Below are 16847 nucleotides of genomic sequence, written 5' to 3'. Positions count from 1 at the left end.
TGGCTCAGTGGTAAAGAATCCACCTGCGAATGCAGGAGACTCAGGTTCAATACCTGGGTCGGGAAGATCTCCTGGAGAAGGAAATGGCAACCCACTGCAGTATTCTTGCCCGAAAAATTCCATGGACAGAGGAGTCTGGTGGGCTACAGTCCATGAGGTCACAAATAGTTGGACATGACTGAGTGACTGAGCATGCAAAGAACTACTTTAACACAAAACAGAGTAATGGAAGAGTGAAGGCAGTTTCCTATGTTTGGCTTAGGACATTCTTATTGCATTTACTCTAAAGTGCCCTTTTATTTCTATTTTTTTAAAAGCTACATATATTGTTTATGGTACTTAGCCAGTTTGGGTCCTATTTGAATTGTGAAGGCTTCACAGAAAGCGTTTAGTAATAAAAGGCAAGTTGGTTAATAGCAAGGTGACATCTTTCTGCTTTGTGAGAGACTCTATAATAGGAGGATTCTCAGGTCTGTTTTTTGTTTTTTGTTTTTTTTCCTGTAATGAAACAAAGCTGTATTCTCCCAGATGGGGTTTTCTTCATCTTTCCATTCTCAAATACATCCATCCTTATTTACCTGTGAATCCAACAAATACAGTAAGCCCCCTACATATGAGTCTTCAAGTTGTGAACTTTCAAAGATGCAAATGTGCTTTCACATGTCCGGTCACATTAGTTCATGTGTCTGGCATGCATTGCCACTGCATGCATCCTCTGCAAGTCATTGTATTTTTGTGTACTTTACTTACAGTACTGTATACAGTACAGTAGTAGACGAGTATTTTTACTTCAAGTCCAGGATGTCCAGAAGCAAGTGTAAAAGCAGTGGTGAAGTAGCTGGTACTTCTAAGAAGTGCCAGGCAATGGAAAGAAAAGTGAAAATAATCGAGAGAGTGTAGCGAGGCAAACGGAGAAGGCAATGGCACCCCACTCCAGTACTCTTGCCTGGAAAATCCCATGGACGGAGGAGCCTGGTAGGCTGCAGTCCATGGGGTCGCTAAGAGTCGGACACGACTGGGCGACTTCACTTTCACTTTTCACTTTCATGCATTGGAGAAGGAAATGGCAACCCACTCCAGTGTTCTTGCCTGGAAAATCCCAGGGATGGGAGCCTGGTGGGCTGCTGTCTATGGGGTAGCACAGAGTCAGACATGACTGATGCAACTTAGCAGCAGCAGTAGCAGCGAGGCAAAAAGATAGTAGACATCGCTCATTCTTATAACATGAACCATTCAACCATTGGCACTGTTCTAAAGAACAAGGAAAATATCATGGAACATGTGAAGTCTGCTATGTCAATAATGTTGACAATAATCGAAACAGCATGGAAAAGTGATGGAGGAGATGGAGAGACTTCTCAGTGTATGGATGCAGGATCAGCATCTAGTCCCGATCTACTTAATGTTTCAAGAGAAAGCTAAAAGCCTTTACAAAGACTTGAAGAAGAGACACAGTGAAGAATCAGAGGGTGCACCTTTTAATGTCAGCTGTGGTTGGTTTCATTGGTTCAAGGCTAGAGCCAACGTTTACAACGGAAAAGTAAGTGGCGAGGCAGCAAGTACAGAAATGGTAGCTGCCCGGGAATTTCCTGAAATGCTAATACAATATTGTAAATTAAAAAAAAAAAAAAAAACAGAAAACTAAGGAGAAAAAAAAAAGAAATTATTGATGAAGGCACGTATTTACCATAGCAGTTTTTTAATGTGGATGAGACAGGACTGAACTGGAAGAGGATGCCAGACCGAAGTTACATCAATAAGGAGGAAAAGTTGATGCGAGGCTGAAGCGGCAAAGGATAAGTAAACTCTGGTGGCAATCCTTCTGGTGATAAGGAGCCAATCCTCTCTTAGTTTGTCATCCAGAAAAACCAAGAGCCCTTAAAAACACAACCAGGGGCTCTCTTCCTGTTGTGTGGAATATTAGACCCAAAGCCTGGTTACACAGGCCATCTTCCAGTACTGGTTTTTCCACCACTTTACTCCAGAGGTAGAGAAATACTGCTTAAAGAGGGACATCCCATTCAACATTCTGCTGCTGCTCAACAATAGTCTGGGCCACCCTCCATTCATGGATGATTTTCATCCCAGTGCCAAAGTATGGTATCTGCTACCAAATATTATGTTGCTCATCCAGCCTATGAACCAGGGAGTTATAGCAACTTTCAAGAAATATTATTCACATTACACTTTTTGTCAGGCAATAAAGGTGAGTGACAAATCAGGAACAAACTTGCAACAGTTTTGGAAGGGCTGTAACATATACCAGTCCATAAAAAACATTGACTTTGCTTAGTGTGACGTTATAGTTGTCACCATGAATGGGATTTGGAAGAATCTTTACCCACAGTTTGTTCATGATTTTCATGGATTTGAGAAGGTGGATGAAGAGTCCAAGACTCACTAGGAGTCAGTCTCTTAGTGACCCTTAGGAAAAAACTGGAACTAGATCTGCAAGAGGATGATCTCATTGACCTCCTTGCTGTGCAACATGCTGCTGCTGCTGCTAAGTCGCTTCAGTCGTGTCCGACTCTGTGCGACCCCATAGATGGCAGCCCACCAGGCTCCTCTGTCCCTGGGATTCTCCAGGCAAGAACACTGGAGTGGGTTGCCATTTCCTTCTCCATTGCATGAAAGTGAAAAGTCAAAGTGAAGTCTCTCAGTTTCGACCAACTCGTAGCGACCCCATGGACTGCAGCCCACCAGGCTCCTCCACCCATAGGATTTTCTAGGCAAGAGTACTGGAGTGGCTTGCCATTGCCTTCTCCGTGCTGTGCAACATGAGGAGCTTACTAATGAAGACCTGATGGATTTGGAGGCCCAGAGAAAAAGGATGAAGAGAGACAAGAGGAAGAAGTAACTGAAGAACTGAAGAGATTCACAATGCAGGAAATGGCAATGGGGCTTTATTTGAGGAGGCATTGTTAGTTTTTGAGGCACGAAATTTGAATGTAGAATGATACACGAAGGTTGCCACGGATGTTCAGAATGCAGTCTTGCGCTACTCTGTCATCTGTGACAAGAAGAAAAAGAACTACTACTCAGACACCACTGGGTCATTTTTTTTGAGGGTAAATAGACTTGAATCCAACAAGGAAATAGACTCTGAGTCATCAATGTCAGGCATGAATGAAATTGCAGCTTGCCCTTCACCTTCTATTGCTAATGATCCTTCAACTCTGCCATCTCTGACCTCGTCTCCCTCCTCCAGTCAATAACTCTTCCTGCCTTCACTCAATGCCAGCCTCTGTATGCCAGCTATTGTACTGTACTACCATACCTTTCAAGGTACCACACTGTAAGATTAAAAATGTTTTCTTTATTTTTTGTGTTTGTCATGTATTATTTGTGTGAAAAGTATTATAAACCTATTCCAGTACAGTGCTATATAGCCAATTGTACCTAGATTAACTTTATTGGACTTAAGAACAATTGGATTTAGGAACACAATCTTGGAACAGAATTCATTTGTATGTAAGAGACTCATTGTATTTATTTGGCTCTTTTTATGTGCAAGACAGAATGCAAAGTGAGGGCTACTAACCGGGGGTGGCACAGAAGAGGCAGCATGTTCTGATGGTCACCAGCATGGCCTCAGGAGGAGACCCCTGCATTCAAATCCTCACTAGCTGTGTAATCTTGGACAAGTTACTTAATCCATTTACATTTCAGTTTCTTCATCTTCATGGCTTATTGTGATGGTTGAACAGGTTAATGTACCTCAAAGCACTTAGAAGAGAGTCCTAATCACTAATACATAATTACAATATGCATTAGTCATCACTATTCATTTAAAATATATTTTCCAAAATTTTCCCCTTGAGGGGCAGAGTGCACCTTTCCAACTCGGATAACAGGGTTTGTATCAAGGGTAGATTAATTTTGAAGGGTAAAACAATAAACTAAAACCTTTACTACATTTCTTATAGGGCTGGAATTTTTTAATTTATGAGTACCCAGGTACTCTTCAGGATACAAGTCTTCCAACCCACAGTCTCAGTCCTCTGGCTTCTGATTCAAACCTGATCAACACATCAGTTAGTAAGTTCTTGAGGTGGTCTTCTGGACCTCTGCCTGGTATGTGACAGGGAAAGACAGGTGCCTGCTGTCTAATCTTCAGTCTCCTTCCAGGTTGGCTGAGTAAACATGATGACTTCTGGCTTGGTTTTCTGGTGAGCACTCTTCTTTACTGGAATTAGAGCTCTAGTCTGAACCTCAACGAGGTTGCGTCTTCATTTAGATTTTCCTAGCTCTTTGCCCTGAGAAGGCTGGACTCTATTTACCAATGCCTTCAACCTCATATTGGGTTCTGCTGTAAACAGATGAAGTCCTGAAATCACTGGCCTTAGCTATCTCTGAGGAGAAATCTCCATTCCACAGGACCCACACTAGATTGGAGCAGGACAGTCCCCCGGGGAGACTGTGAATGGATTCTTTGCCCAGTCTTTATCACCATTTCTGCTAGCTTGGTTAATTTCCTCAGTCTTGGTCTTAGGGCTGTTGAACTATGATAATCCCCGCACACATACATCTAAACTTCATCATATCAGACTTTTCAAAATGGACAAAACTGTGTTGTGTTGAAATCCTTTGGCATTTAGAAATTAAATGGATAACTTAAATATATCACATGTAAGAATATGAATTCAAAAATTTCATGACCACCTCGATGGATTAAATCCAACAAGTAGAATTTAATAAGGGTATTGAGAATTGAGCTTCCCTGGTAGCTCAGCTGGTAAAGAATTTGCCTGCAATGCAGGAGACCCCAGTTTGATTCCTGGGTCAGGAAAATCCCCTGGAGAATGGATAGGCTCCTACTCCAGTATTCTTGGGCTTCCCTGGTGGCTCAGATGGTAAAAAATCCACCTGCAATGTGGGAGAACTGGGTTTGATCCCTGGGTTGGGAAGATTGCCTGGAGAAGGGAACGGCTACCCACTCCAGTATTCCTGCCTGGAGAATTCCATGGACAGAGGGGTCTGGCATGCTATAGTCCATGGGGTCACATAGAGTCAGACACGACTGGGCAACTAAGCAAATATACTGAGAAATGGGGCTTCCCAGGTGGCTCTAGTGGTAAAGAACCCACCTGCCAATGAAGGAGATGTAAGAGACATGTGTTTGATCCCTGGGTTGGGAAGATCCCCTGGAGGAGGCCACAGCAACCCACTCCAGTATTCTTGCCTAGAGAAGTCCATGAACAGAGGAGCCTGCAAGGCTAAGTTCCATAGAGTCGCAAAGAGTGAAGCAACTTTGCAAAGCACAGCACAGCATTGAGAATTTAGTCTTTCATTTGAGTACAAAAATCCAAGTCCATAAGTACAGGGTAAGAGAAATGCCTGTTAACAACATGTGTAAAGAATTCTGAAATTTTATCTGCCAGTAAATTTAATTCTAGCTTGAAGTGTAACTGTATGATCACTGCATGATGGTTCCCAGAGATATTCAAATCTTAATCCCTGGAACCCATGAATGTTACTTTACATGGAAGAGGGACTTTACAGATGCAATTATAGTAAGGATCTTGAGATGGGAAGATGATCCTAGATTACTGAGATGGGCCTTAAATGTAATTAATAAGAAAGATCCTTATAAGAAGGACACAGAAAGAGATTTGACTACAGAAAAGAGAAAATGTGATGTGGCAACAGAAGCAGAGGGAGAAAAGGCAATGAGATACAGGAAGTGGTCAGTAGCCAAGGGATGTAGGTAGAAATTCTATTTCCAGAAAATAGAACAGACAAGAGAGAAGGTTGTTCCTTAGAGCCTCCAAAGGAACCAAGCCTGACAACACCTTGATTTCACTCCTATAAGACTCTTGTTTTGGACTTTTTAAGAAGACATAACACAGAAAAAAATGTTTATATGGCAAGTACAAAAGGGACATAAGATTTTATATACAGTAGAAAAGCAATTATATAAACACCCCCAAAACATCCTTGCACAGAAATGTTTAGAGGAACATTTAACAACCACCCAGAGGTTTGGGTGTAAGAGAATAGGCTTGTGTTATTTTCAGCCATCAAATTTGTGGCAATTTGTTATAGCTTTCATAGAAAACTAATACAGGCTCAAAGTCTATTTCAGTTGGATCACATCCTAATTAGTAAATTCCATTTGAGTCATTGTATATCAAAAAGGATGAGTCTATTGGAGTGACTCAATTACAGAGAAACTCCAAACCATATAAGAGGAATGTTGGAAATAACTATTTCCTCTTAGGAAGTAATAAGAACTTTGAGATTTCAAATATTTTGAGAGTAATCATGTTGAAAGGGAATTAAGTGGACTTGAATGTCCCTAAATAATGAGACTAGTGTCACAGCTTGTAGTTTCACATTTATTTGCATAATTATTTCTTTACTGTGTTTCTCCTCCACTGTTCTTAAATTTTCATGATGGCAGAGACTAGATTTGGTCACCGCTTTATCCCATGGTTTCAGTGTGCTTGCCCTCTGATGCCCTCTTGCAACACTTACCATCTAACTTGGGTTTCTCTTACCTTGGGCGTGGGGTATCTCTTCACAGCTGCTCCAGCAAAGCGCAGCCATTGCTCCTTACCTTGGACGAGGGGTAGTAAGTAAGTAACCAAGTAAGTAGTAACCCAAGTAAGACGGTAAGTGTTGCAAGAGGGCATCAGAGGCCAAACACACTGAAACCATACTCACAGAAAACTAGTCAATCTAATCACACTAGGACCACAGCCTTGTCTAACTCAATGAAACTAAGCCATGCCTGTGGGGCAACCCAAGACGGGCGGGTCATGGTGGAGAGATTTGACAGAATGTGGTCCACTGGAGAAGGGAATGGCAAACCACTTCAGTATTCTTGCCTTGAGAACCCCATGAACAGTATGAAAAGGCAAAATGATAGGATACTGAAAAAGAAACTCCCCAGGTCAGTAGGTGCCCAATATGCTACTGGAGATCAGTGGAGAAATAACTCCAGAAAGAATGAAGGGATGGAGCCAAAGCAAAAACAATACCCAGCTATGGATGTGACTGGTGATAGAAGCAAGGTCCAATGCTGTAAAGAGCAATATTGCATAGGAACCTGGAATGTCAGGTCCATGAATCAAGGCAAATTGAAAGTGGTCAAACAAGAGATGGCAAGAGTGAATGTCGACATTCTAGGAATCAGAGAACTGAAATGGACTGAAATGGGTGAATTTAACTCAGATGACCATTATATCTACTACTGCAGGCAGGAATCCCTCAGAAAAAAATGGAGTGGCCATCATGGTCAACAAAAGAGTCTGAAATGCAGTACTTGAATGCAATCTCAAAAACGACAGAATGATCTCTGTTCGTTTCCAAGGCAAACCATTCAATATCACAGTAATCCTAGTCTATGCCCCAACCCGTAACACTGAAGAAGCTGAAGTTAAACAGTTCTATGAAGACCTACAAGACCTTTTAGAACTAACACCCAAAAAAGATGTCCTTTTCATTATAGGGGACTGGAATGCAAAAGTAGGAAGTCAAGAAACACCTGGAGTAACAGGCAAATTTGGCCTTGGAATATGGAATGAAGCAGGGCAAAGACTGATAGAGTTTTGCCAAGAAAATGCACTGGTCATAACAAACACCCTCTTCCAACAACACAAGAGAAGACTCTATACATGGACATCACCAGATGGTCAACACCAAAATCAGATTGATTATATTCTTTGCAGCCAAAGACGGAGAAGCTCTATACAGTCAGAAAAAACAAGACCAGGAGCTGACTGTGGCTCAGACCATGAACTCCTTATTGCCAAATTCAGACTTAAATTGAAGAAAGTAGGGAAAACCACTAGACCATTCAGGTATGACCTAAACCAAATCCCTTATGATTATACAGTGGAAGTGAGAAATAGATTTAAGGGACTAGATCTGATAGATAGAGTGCCTGATGAACTATGGAATGAGGTTTGTGACATTGTACAGGAGACAGGAATCAAGACCCTTCCCATGGAAAAGAAATGCAGAAAAGCAAAATGGCTGTCTGGGGAGGACTTACTAATAGCTGTGAAAAGAAGAGAAGTGAAAAGCAAAGGAGAAAAGGAAAGATAAAAGCATCTGAATGCAGAGTTCCAAAGAATAGGAAGAAGAGATAAGAAAGCCTTCCTCAGCGATCAATGCAAAGAAATAGAGGAAAACAACAGAATGGGAAAGACTAGGGATCTTTTCAAGAAACTCAGAGATACCAAAGGAACATTTCATGCAAAGATGAGCTCGATAAAGGACAGAAATGGTATGGACCTAACAGAAGCAGAAGATATTAAGAAGAGATGGCAAAAATACACAGAAGAACTATACAAAAAATATCTTCACAACCTAGATAATCACGATGGTGTGATCACTCACCTAGAGCCTGACATCCTGGAATGTGAAGTCAAGTGGGCCTTAGAAAGCATCACTATGAACAAAGCTAGTGGAGGTGATGGAATTCCAGTTGAGCTATTCCAAATCCTGAAAGATGATGCTGTGAAAGTGCTGCACTCAATATGCCAACAAATTTGGAAAACTTGGCAGTGGCCACAGGACTGGAAAAGGTCAGTTTTCATTCCAATCTCAAAGAAAGGCAATGCCAAAGAATGCTCAAACTACTGTACAATTGCACTCATCTCACATGCTAGTAAAGTAATGCTCAAAATTCTCCAAGCCAGGCTTCAGCAATATGTGAACCGTGAACTTCCTGATGTTCAAGCTGGTTTTAGAAAAGGCAGAGGAACCAGAGATCAAATTGCCAACATCCTCTGGATCATGGAAAAAGCAAGAGAGTTCCAGAAAAACATCTATTTCTGCTTTATTGACTATGCCAAAGCCTTTGACTGTGTGGATCACAATAAACTGTGGAAATTCGAGATGGGAATACCAGACCACCTGACCTGCCTCTTGAAAAACCTGTATGCAGGTCAGAAAGCAACAGTTAGAACTGGACATGGAACAACAGACTGCTTCCAAATAGGAAAAGGAGTACATCAAGGCTGTATATTGTCACCCTGCTTATTTAACTTATATGCAGAGTACATCATGAGAAATGCTGGGCTAGAAGAAGCACAAGCTGGAATCAAGATTGCCGGGAGAAATATCTATAACCTCAGATATGCAGATGACACCACCCTTATGGCAGAAAGTGAAGAGGAACTAAAAAGCCTCTTGATGAAAGTGAAAGAGGAGAGTGAAAAAGTTGGCTTAAAGCTCAACATTCAGAAAAGTAAGATCATGGCATCCGGTCCCATCACTTCATGGGAAATAGATGGGGAAACAGTGGAAACAGTGTCAGACTTTATTTTGGGGGGCTCCAAAATCACTGCAGATGGTTATTGCAGCCATGAAATTAAAAGACACTTACTCCTTGGAAGGAAAGTTATGACCAACCTAGATAGCATATTCAAAAGCAGAGATATTATTTTGCCAACAAAGGTCCATCTAGTCAAGGCTATGGTTTTTCCTGTGGTCATGTATGGATGTGAGAGTTGGACTGTGAAGAAAGCTGAGCGCCAAAAAATTGATGCTTTTAAACTGTGGTGTTGAAGAAGACTCTTTAGAGCCCTTTGAACTGCAAGGAGATCCAACCAGTCCATCCTAAAGGAGATCAGTCCTGGGTGTTCATTGGAAGGACTGATGCTGAGGCTGAAACTCCACCTGATATGAAGAGTTGACTCTTTGGCCACCTGATACGAAGAGTTGACTCACTGGTAAAGACCCTGATGCTGGGAGGGATTGGGGGCAGGAGGAGAAGGGGACGACAGAGGATGAGATGGCTGGATGACATCACTGACTGATGTACACGGGTTTGGGTGAATTCTGGGAGTTGGTGATGGACAGGGAGGCCTGGTGTGCTGCGATTCATGGTGTCGCAAGGAGTTGGACATGACTGAGCAACTGAATCGAACTGAACTGAACTGAACTGAAATGTGTTAGAAATTGTTATGATAACAGACATTGAATTTAAAATTGTGCTTCTAAGTGAAAAGATTTTAGAGTAAACTTGGACCTAGAGGAGGTGTGAATTCAGTAGTTCTAAGAAACTTTGCATCTCTATGGGTACTCTTTCACTCAAATATTAAAGCACAATGTAAATTTCAATCAAGTGGATGATTTTCAGGCCTGGAGAAACTTGTGTGTTTGAGAAAGCAATATGATGTTTTATTGAAAGGACATATTTATTTGTTGCAGTGCTAAATTTGCATGTCACTTTTGCAGGTAAATGATGGGATGGGGTAGAGCGAGGAAGAGGAAAGGAAAGAAGTCCTCTGTGGGGGCTGTTCCACACAGCATTCATGTACTTTCTAAAATGAAGCTTAATGAAAAGAGAAAAGTTGATAGAACATAGCAGACATGTGAAAGGATGACCAATATATTACATCTGGTATTCTCTGAGGAAATGGAAATTTACATGCAGAAGAAGAAAAGTATATCTAGCCTCTATATGAATTCAACTGAAAGCTTAAAATATTTACTTTCCCTAAGAGATTAAAAGAAAATGATTAATCAAACAGTTAACTATCAATAAATAATTGCTTTGGCATTAAAATTTCATGGTACAGTAGAATTGGTCAAAGCATTTTTGTTGTTTAGTCACTAAATTGTATCCAACTCTTTTGCGACCCCATGGATGGTAGCCCACCAGGCTCCTTCGTCCCTGGGATTTCCCAGGCAAGAATGCTGGAGTTGGTTGCCATTTCCTTTTCCAGGGGATCTTCGCAATTGAGGGATCAAACTCTCATCTCCCACATTGGCATGTGGATTCTTTACCACTGAGTCACCAGAGAAGTCCTCTGGTCAAAGCATAGCTAATAGACATTTTGAAAGTTTGAAATAGTCATTTGAAAATGTGACATTTACAAGACTAAATTTCAAGGAAAAACTTAGACAGATTTGACCACAAAGTTTTTTATTAGATGTTCTAATTCCATCACACAATCCATCAAAGTTATTACCAAGTTTTATATTTGATTCTTATATTATTGTAAATGGCACCATTAGCCAGGAACCAAATTCCTAGTCAAACTGAAATAAAGATGGATGGCAGAATTTTGTCTTCATAGTGATGTGGAGCTTGTATGTAAAGTCTGTCTTGGTTCTTTTATGAGATCTTCATTGTCCTATGTGTGCTAAAGCTACTAAGACTTCTATAGCCCTGTGACTCTGAACTTTCAACACATCCCAGTAATTGTTTTGATTGATGTTCTGATTGTTCTTGTTGAGCAGAATAGGATCTTCAGCCAAATTAAGCAATATCCTCCTTTCTTTCATGATCACTGTCCAGGCACTTGAAATGAACCTCATGCTATTTCCCAGAATCCTTTTAATTTAAAACATTTTGACTGGTAAATTTGGATTTATACTACTCTTTTATACTTTTGGAGAAGGAAATGGCAACCCACTCCAATACTCTTGCCTAGAAAATACCATGGACAGAGGAGCCTGGTGCAGGCTACTGTCTATGGGGTTGCAAAGAGTATTATACTCTTACCCACTTTTTCATTTGTTTCATGACTATAGTGATCATGCTTACAAACTTTAAATATTGTTATATATATAAGGATCTTTGTTGGTTCAGATGGTAAAGAATCTGCCTGCAATGTGGGAGACCCAGGTTTGGTCCCTGGGCCCAGAAGATCCCCTGGAGAAGGGAATGGCAACCCATTCCAGTATTCTTGCCTAGAGAATTCCATGGACAGAGGAGCCTGGCAAGTTACAGTCCATGGGGGTCCCAAAGAGTTGGACATGACCGAGTGACTAACACACACACACACATAGTCAATATTTTATACTGAAATTATCTTTGCCTATAGCTGCAAATATTAAACTACAGTGCCTCTCAGACATAATCGTTTACTTATACTTTATTCTCATATTATTTATAACTTCAGAAATAATCATTATAACTTATTGATACATGCTCCATGCTTAATTATTTACATGTGTTATCATATTGTAGTATCATCACAACAGCTCTTGAAAATGTACGACTTTCAGATAACAAGAAACAGAAATGAGTCAAACATATGTCTGAAAGATTCCAGACATGCCAGTGTATTTCACAACATTATGTTATTGCAGTAAACTCCTTCTGTTCCAGCTAAGGGAAAAGGTCTTTGCTAAATCTCAATCTCTTAGAACTTAACAACAGATTGCTGGTGATGCACTTCTGGAACTAAATAATTTTCAGTCACTAAGAGACATTCCAAGTTAAGTGCTTTTGATACAGAATTTTCATAGTATGAGACATTTTCTTATGTTTCATTGAAATAATTTTTTTTTTAGGATTCTGATAGAAAAACTAGAGGAAAAACTCATGGGAAGACTTCATAAAACATTACACTGTTTCAGTAGACTAAGCAAAGGTGAAAAAAGGAAACTGAAATTTTTTGTTGCTGTCTTCTTTTGTTAACACATATTACTGTAGAGTACATGAGGTATCCAACTTTATTCATTTACTTCATTATCCAGTACTGATATCTTGAGCCCGTGTTCTATTATTTGGTGGTATAGTAAACTTAGAAATACTATGAGCAAGATATCTCCAAGGAGCTCAGAGTTTATGCAAAAGTGCCTCCCAAACTTGAGTTTACAATGCAGATTCCTAAGATCCACTCTCACTCATTTAGATTCAGTAGATGTGGAGACGGACCCAAGCATCTTTATTTGCAATAAGCCCCTAGGGTGGCTGTGATGCAGATTGACTGTTCCATGAACAGCAGTGACTTAGTGGGGAATATAGACAAATAAGCACTTACAATAAAATACATTGCCGTAAACACAGGGTAGTATGGGGGACTTAAGAGTATCTCCTAATATGTATTTAGAGTAAGAGAAGAAGAAAATGAAGAGTTTCAAGTCTTTTGTGGTGTCTCAGGTTCATCAAGGTTTTCTATCACAACCACTGCTGAGTTACATCATCAAAAATGTGAATATACAAAAGAAAAGAAAAAACATATCAAGGAAAGGATGCATGAAAAATACAGTTAGAAGAAAAATGGACCCCAAGAAACAAAGCAAGATGTTTCCTGGAAGTGCTTTATGCTTTGGCATAAATGAATGAGATCCAAAGTCAATAAAATGAGCATGAAAATAGTAGACACTGTTGGGGTTCAGGACACAATGCCCAAATATGGCATCTTGGAGTACTGTATATTTTAAGAAGAAATTTAAGAAAATGACAGAAGCAAGAAGGTCTCTTTGACCTTCCTCTGCCCTTCTCCCTTGAAACAGGCATTAAAACCCTCAGGTGAGATGAACATCCTTGTTTCTGAAGACAGAGGGACACCTGAAGAATCGAAACAAGCAGACCTTGTTGACTATAATTACTTCTTACTCCTTGACCTATTGTATTCCTCCACTACTGTGCACTATTGATCGAACCTAGCATAAAAAGACTCAGGTCCAACTGCCTTTGGGTCTTCATTTTCTTATGAAGTCTCCTCTGTCACATGAAGTTTATGTTAAATAAATTTGCATGCTTTTTTCTTTTCAATCTGTTTTGAGTTTGATTTTCAAACCCAGCCAAGAACCATAAGAGGATTGAGGAAAACTTTTTCCTCCCCTCCAATAGGGATTAACAGACTGAGACAAAAAGAAAAGTGCAGACTTACCGAAAGAAATTAAGGGTCAAATCAACATTATTATATAACCAAGACAAATTAGAAACAATAAGGCAAATATATAACAAAAATAAAATGATTGATGTGGAAATCTTCAGCATGTGAAAATGCAAATGGCCATAAGATTAAAGAAACAGAAGGAAAAATAATAAATGTTCAGATCACAGAAAGAGGAGCCAAACAATGGCATGAGTTGTTGGAGGGGTCCCTCACTCCCCTCCACCAAAGGATATAATATCAATATCAGAAAAATTTGAGTTCAAGGCAAGAAGCAGTAAAGATGATGAAGGGAATTATATAATGGTAAAGTTACAATCTACAATGAAGATGAAATCTTGATGAAGATGAAATGACGTTATTAAAATTCAGTTCATTTCAGTTCAGTTCAGTCGCTCAGTCGTGTCTGACTCTTTGCAACCCCATGAATCGCAGCACGCCAGGCCTTCCTGTCCATCACCAACTCCCGGAGTTCACTCAGACTCATGTCCATCGAGTCAGTGATGCCATCCAGCCATCTCATCCTCTGTCGTCCCCTTTTCCTCCTGCCCCTAATCCCTCCCAGCATCAAAGTCTTTTCCAATGGGTCAACTCTTCGCATAAGGTGGCCAAAGTACTGGAGTTTCAGCTTCAGCATCATTCCTTCCAAAGAAATCCCAGGGCTGATCTCCTTCAGAATGGACTGGTTGGATCTCCTTGCAGTCCAAGGGACTCTCAAGAGTCTTCTCCAACACCACAGTTCAAAAGCATCAATTCTTCGGCGCTCAGCCTTCTTCACAGTCCAACTCTCACATCCATACATGACCACAGGAAAAACCATAGCCTTGACTAGACGAACCTTTGTTGGCAAAGTAATGTCTCTGCTTTTGAATATGCTGTCTAGGTTGGTCATAACTTTCCTTCCAAGGAGTAAGCGTCTTTTAATTTCATGGCTGCCGTCACCATCTGCAGTGATTTTGGAGCCCCCAAAAATAAAGTCTGACACTGTTTCCACTGTTTCCCCATCTATTTCTCATGAAGTGATGGGACTGGATGCCTTGATCTTCGTTTTCTGAATGTTGAGCTTTAAGTCAACTTTTTCACTCTCTACTTTCACTTTCATCAAGAGGCTTTTTAGTTCCTCTTCACTTTCTGCCATAAGGGTGGTGTCATCTGCATATCTGAGGTTATTGATATTTCTCCCGGCAATCTTGATTCCAGCTTGTGTTTCTTCTAGTCCAACATTTCTCATAATGTACTCTGCATATAAGTTAAATAAGCAGGGTGACAATATACAGCCTTGACGTACTCCTTTTCCTGTTTGGAACCAGTCTGTTGTTCCATGTCCAGTTCTAACTGTTGCTTCCTGGCCTGCATACAAATTTCTCAAGAGGCAGATCAGGTGGTCTGGTATTCCCATCTCTTGAAGAATTTCCCACAGTTTATTGTGATCCACACAGTCAAAGGCTTTGGCATAGTCAATAAAGCAGAAATAGATGTTTTCTGGAACTCTCTTGCTTTTTCTATGGTCTAGCGGATGTTGGCAATTTGATCTCTGGTTCCTCTGCCTTTTCTAAAACCAGCTTGAACATCAGGAAGTTCATGGTTCACATATTGCTGAAGCCTGGCTTGGAGAATTTTAAGCGTTACTTTACTAGCATGTGAGATGAGTGCAATTGTGTGGTAGTTTGAGCATTCTTTGGCATTGCCTTTCTTTGGGATTGGAATGAAAACTGACCTTAGTCCTGTGGCCACTGCTGAGTTTAAATTACTAGGGCCAAACAGCAGTAAGTAATAGAATGAATATTACACAAATGCAGAAGACAAAATATAAGTAAAGAGATAATGAATTCAAAAAACAAAATTAAGGAAATGGTGTATATACGGACATGGGCATATGTGTATCTCTGTTCTAGGACCTGCTTTAGCCTTATCCCATTCTATTTATTTTCATTCTCATTATTTCTAAGTATTTTTCCATTTCAGTTTTGTCTTGCATTTTGAATAGGATTATTTAAGAGAGAGTTTTGTTTTTTTTTGTTTTGCATTTTACTTTTATTACTACTTGTTAATTGAAACCAGAAGTTATACTTTGTATTGCATTTAAAGTTAGAAATTATTGAGGTAATGTTTGCGGACTAACTTATGACCAACATTATATGTATACAAATTTTCTTGTGACTTATCTGCACTTGTTTCTATAAAATATCAAAGTCTATGTTCTGAAAACATGATATAGGCAAATATTGTCTACATATACATACGTATTTATAATATTTCCTTTATCACTTGCACATATACAAACACGTACATCAAAGGCTATAACCTGAAAATATGAAATAATCCTTTTTTATTCATTATGATTCAAGTTTACACAAATGTAAATTAGGTCAAAATTAGTAGCTCAATAATTGCTCAAATTTAAATGTATTACAAAGTTCAGTCTTTTTAAAAAATTTGTAATAAATATACAAAAATTGCTTCTCTTTTTACCTAGCACTATTCAAAATGTAAAATCAGAATTTCAATTGCAAAATATTTAGAAAATAATGAGAATGAAAATATAGTCAAGCTAAAGCAGTACTCTTACCAGAATATATATTATGTATAATATATAATTTTATAATAAGAAAACATAACAATCATATATAATGTGTGAAACAAATACATACTTTATACACACACAGGGAAAAAATTTTAGACAGTAAATGTAGCCAAGACAGTTTTCTGGAAAGAAACCCCCTGAAACAATAAAATGTATAGACCACAGCTAACTCCAATCAAGAATAAGGAAAAGAAAGTAGAAACATACAAGGTTAGAAATTAAATTAATAGCCAGTATAGTGGGTTAAAAGCATCGCAAATTCTTAGCCACTTCTGTCATTAATGGAGCAGTCTAAGTTCTTTTAATCACGGTCTTTGAGCTTGGCCGTATGATTAGTAAGTGTGTGTTTTGTGGGAGAGGGGGAGTCAGAGACTTGATAAGTGCTTGTGTCTGGGGGCTTGCCTTCTTGGAACTCCGATACCAGGATGTGAGGAAACCCAGGATAACCTCACAGGGGATGAAAATCCATGAGAGGCGAACCATGGTATCCCAGGGGACAGCCAGCACCAACTTCCAGGTATATGAGTGAATCCATTTGGACCGTCTGCCGCCGCTGAACTGTCAGACAACTGCAGCCACGTGAGTGGTCCCAGGCAAGACCAGAAGAAGGACCTTCCAGACTGGCAACCCTCAGAATTGTACTGAACAACAAACTATTGTTTTAAGCCACG

This window comes from Bos javanicus, chromosome 5, assembly GCF_032452875.1.
Source record: "Bos javanicus breed banteng chromosome 5, ARS-OSU_banteng_1.0, whole genome shotgun sequence".
Classification (NCBI taxonomy): Eukaryota; Metazoa; Chordata; class Mammalia; order Artiodactyla; family Bovidae; genus Bos; species Bos javanicus.
The sequence above is the reverse complement of the archived record's forward strand: the minus strand, read 5'-3'. Positions refer to the sequence as shown.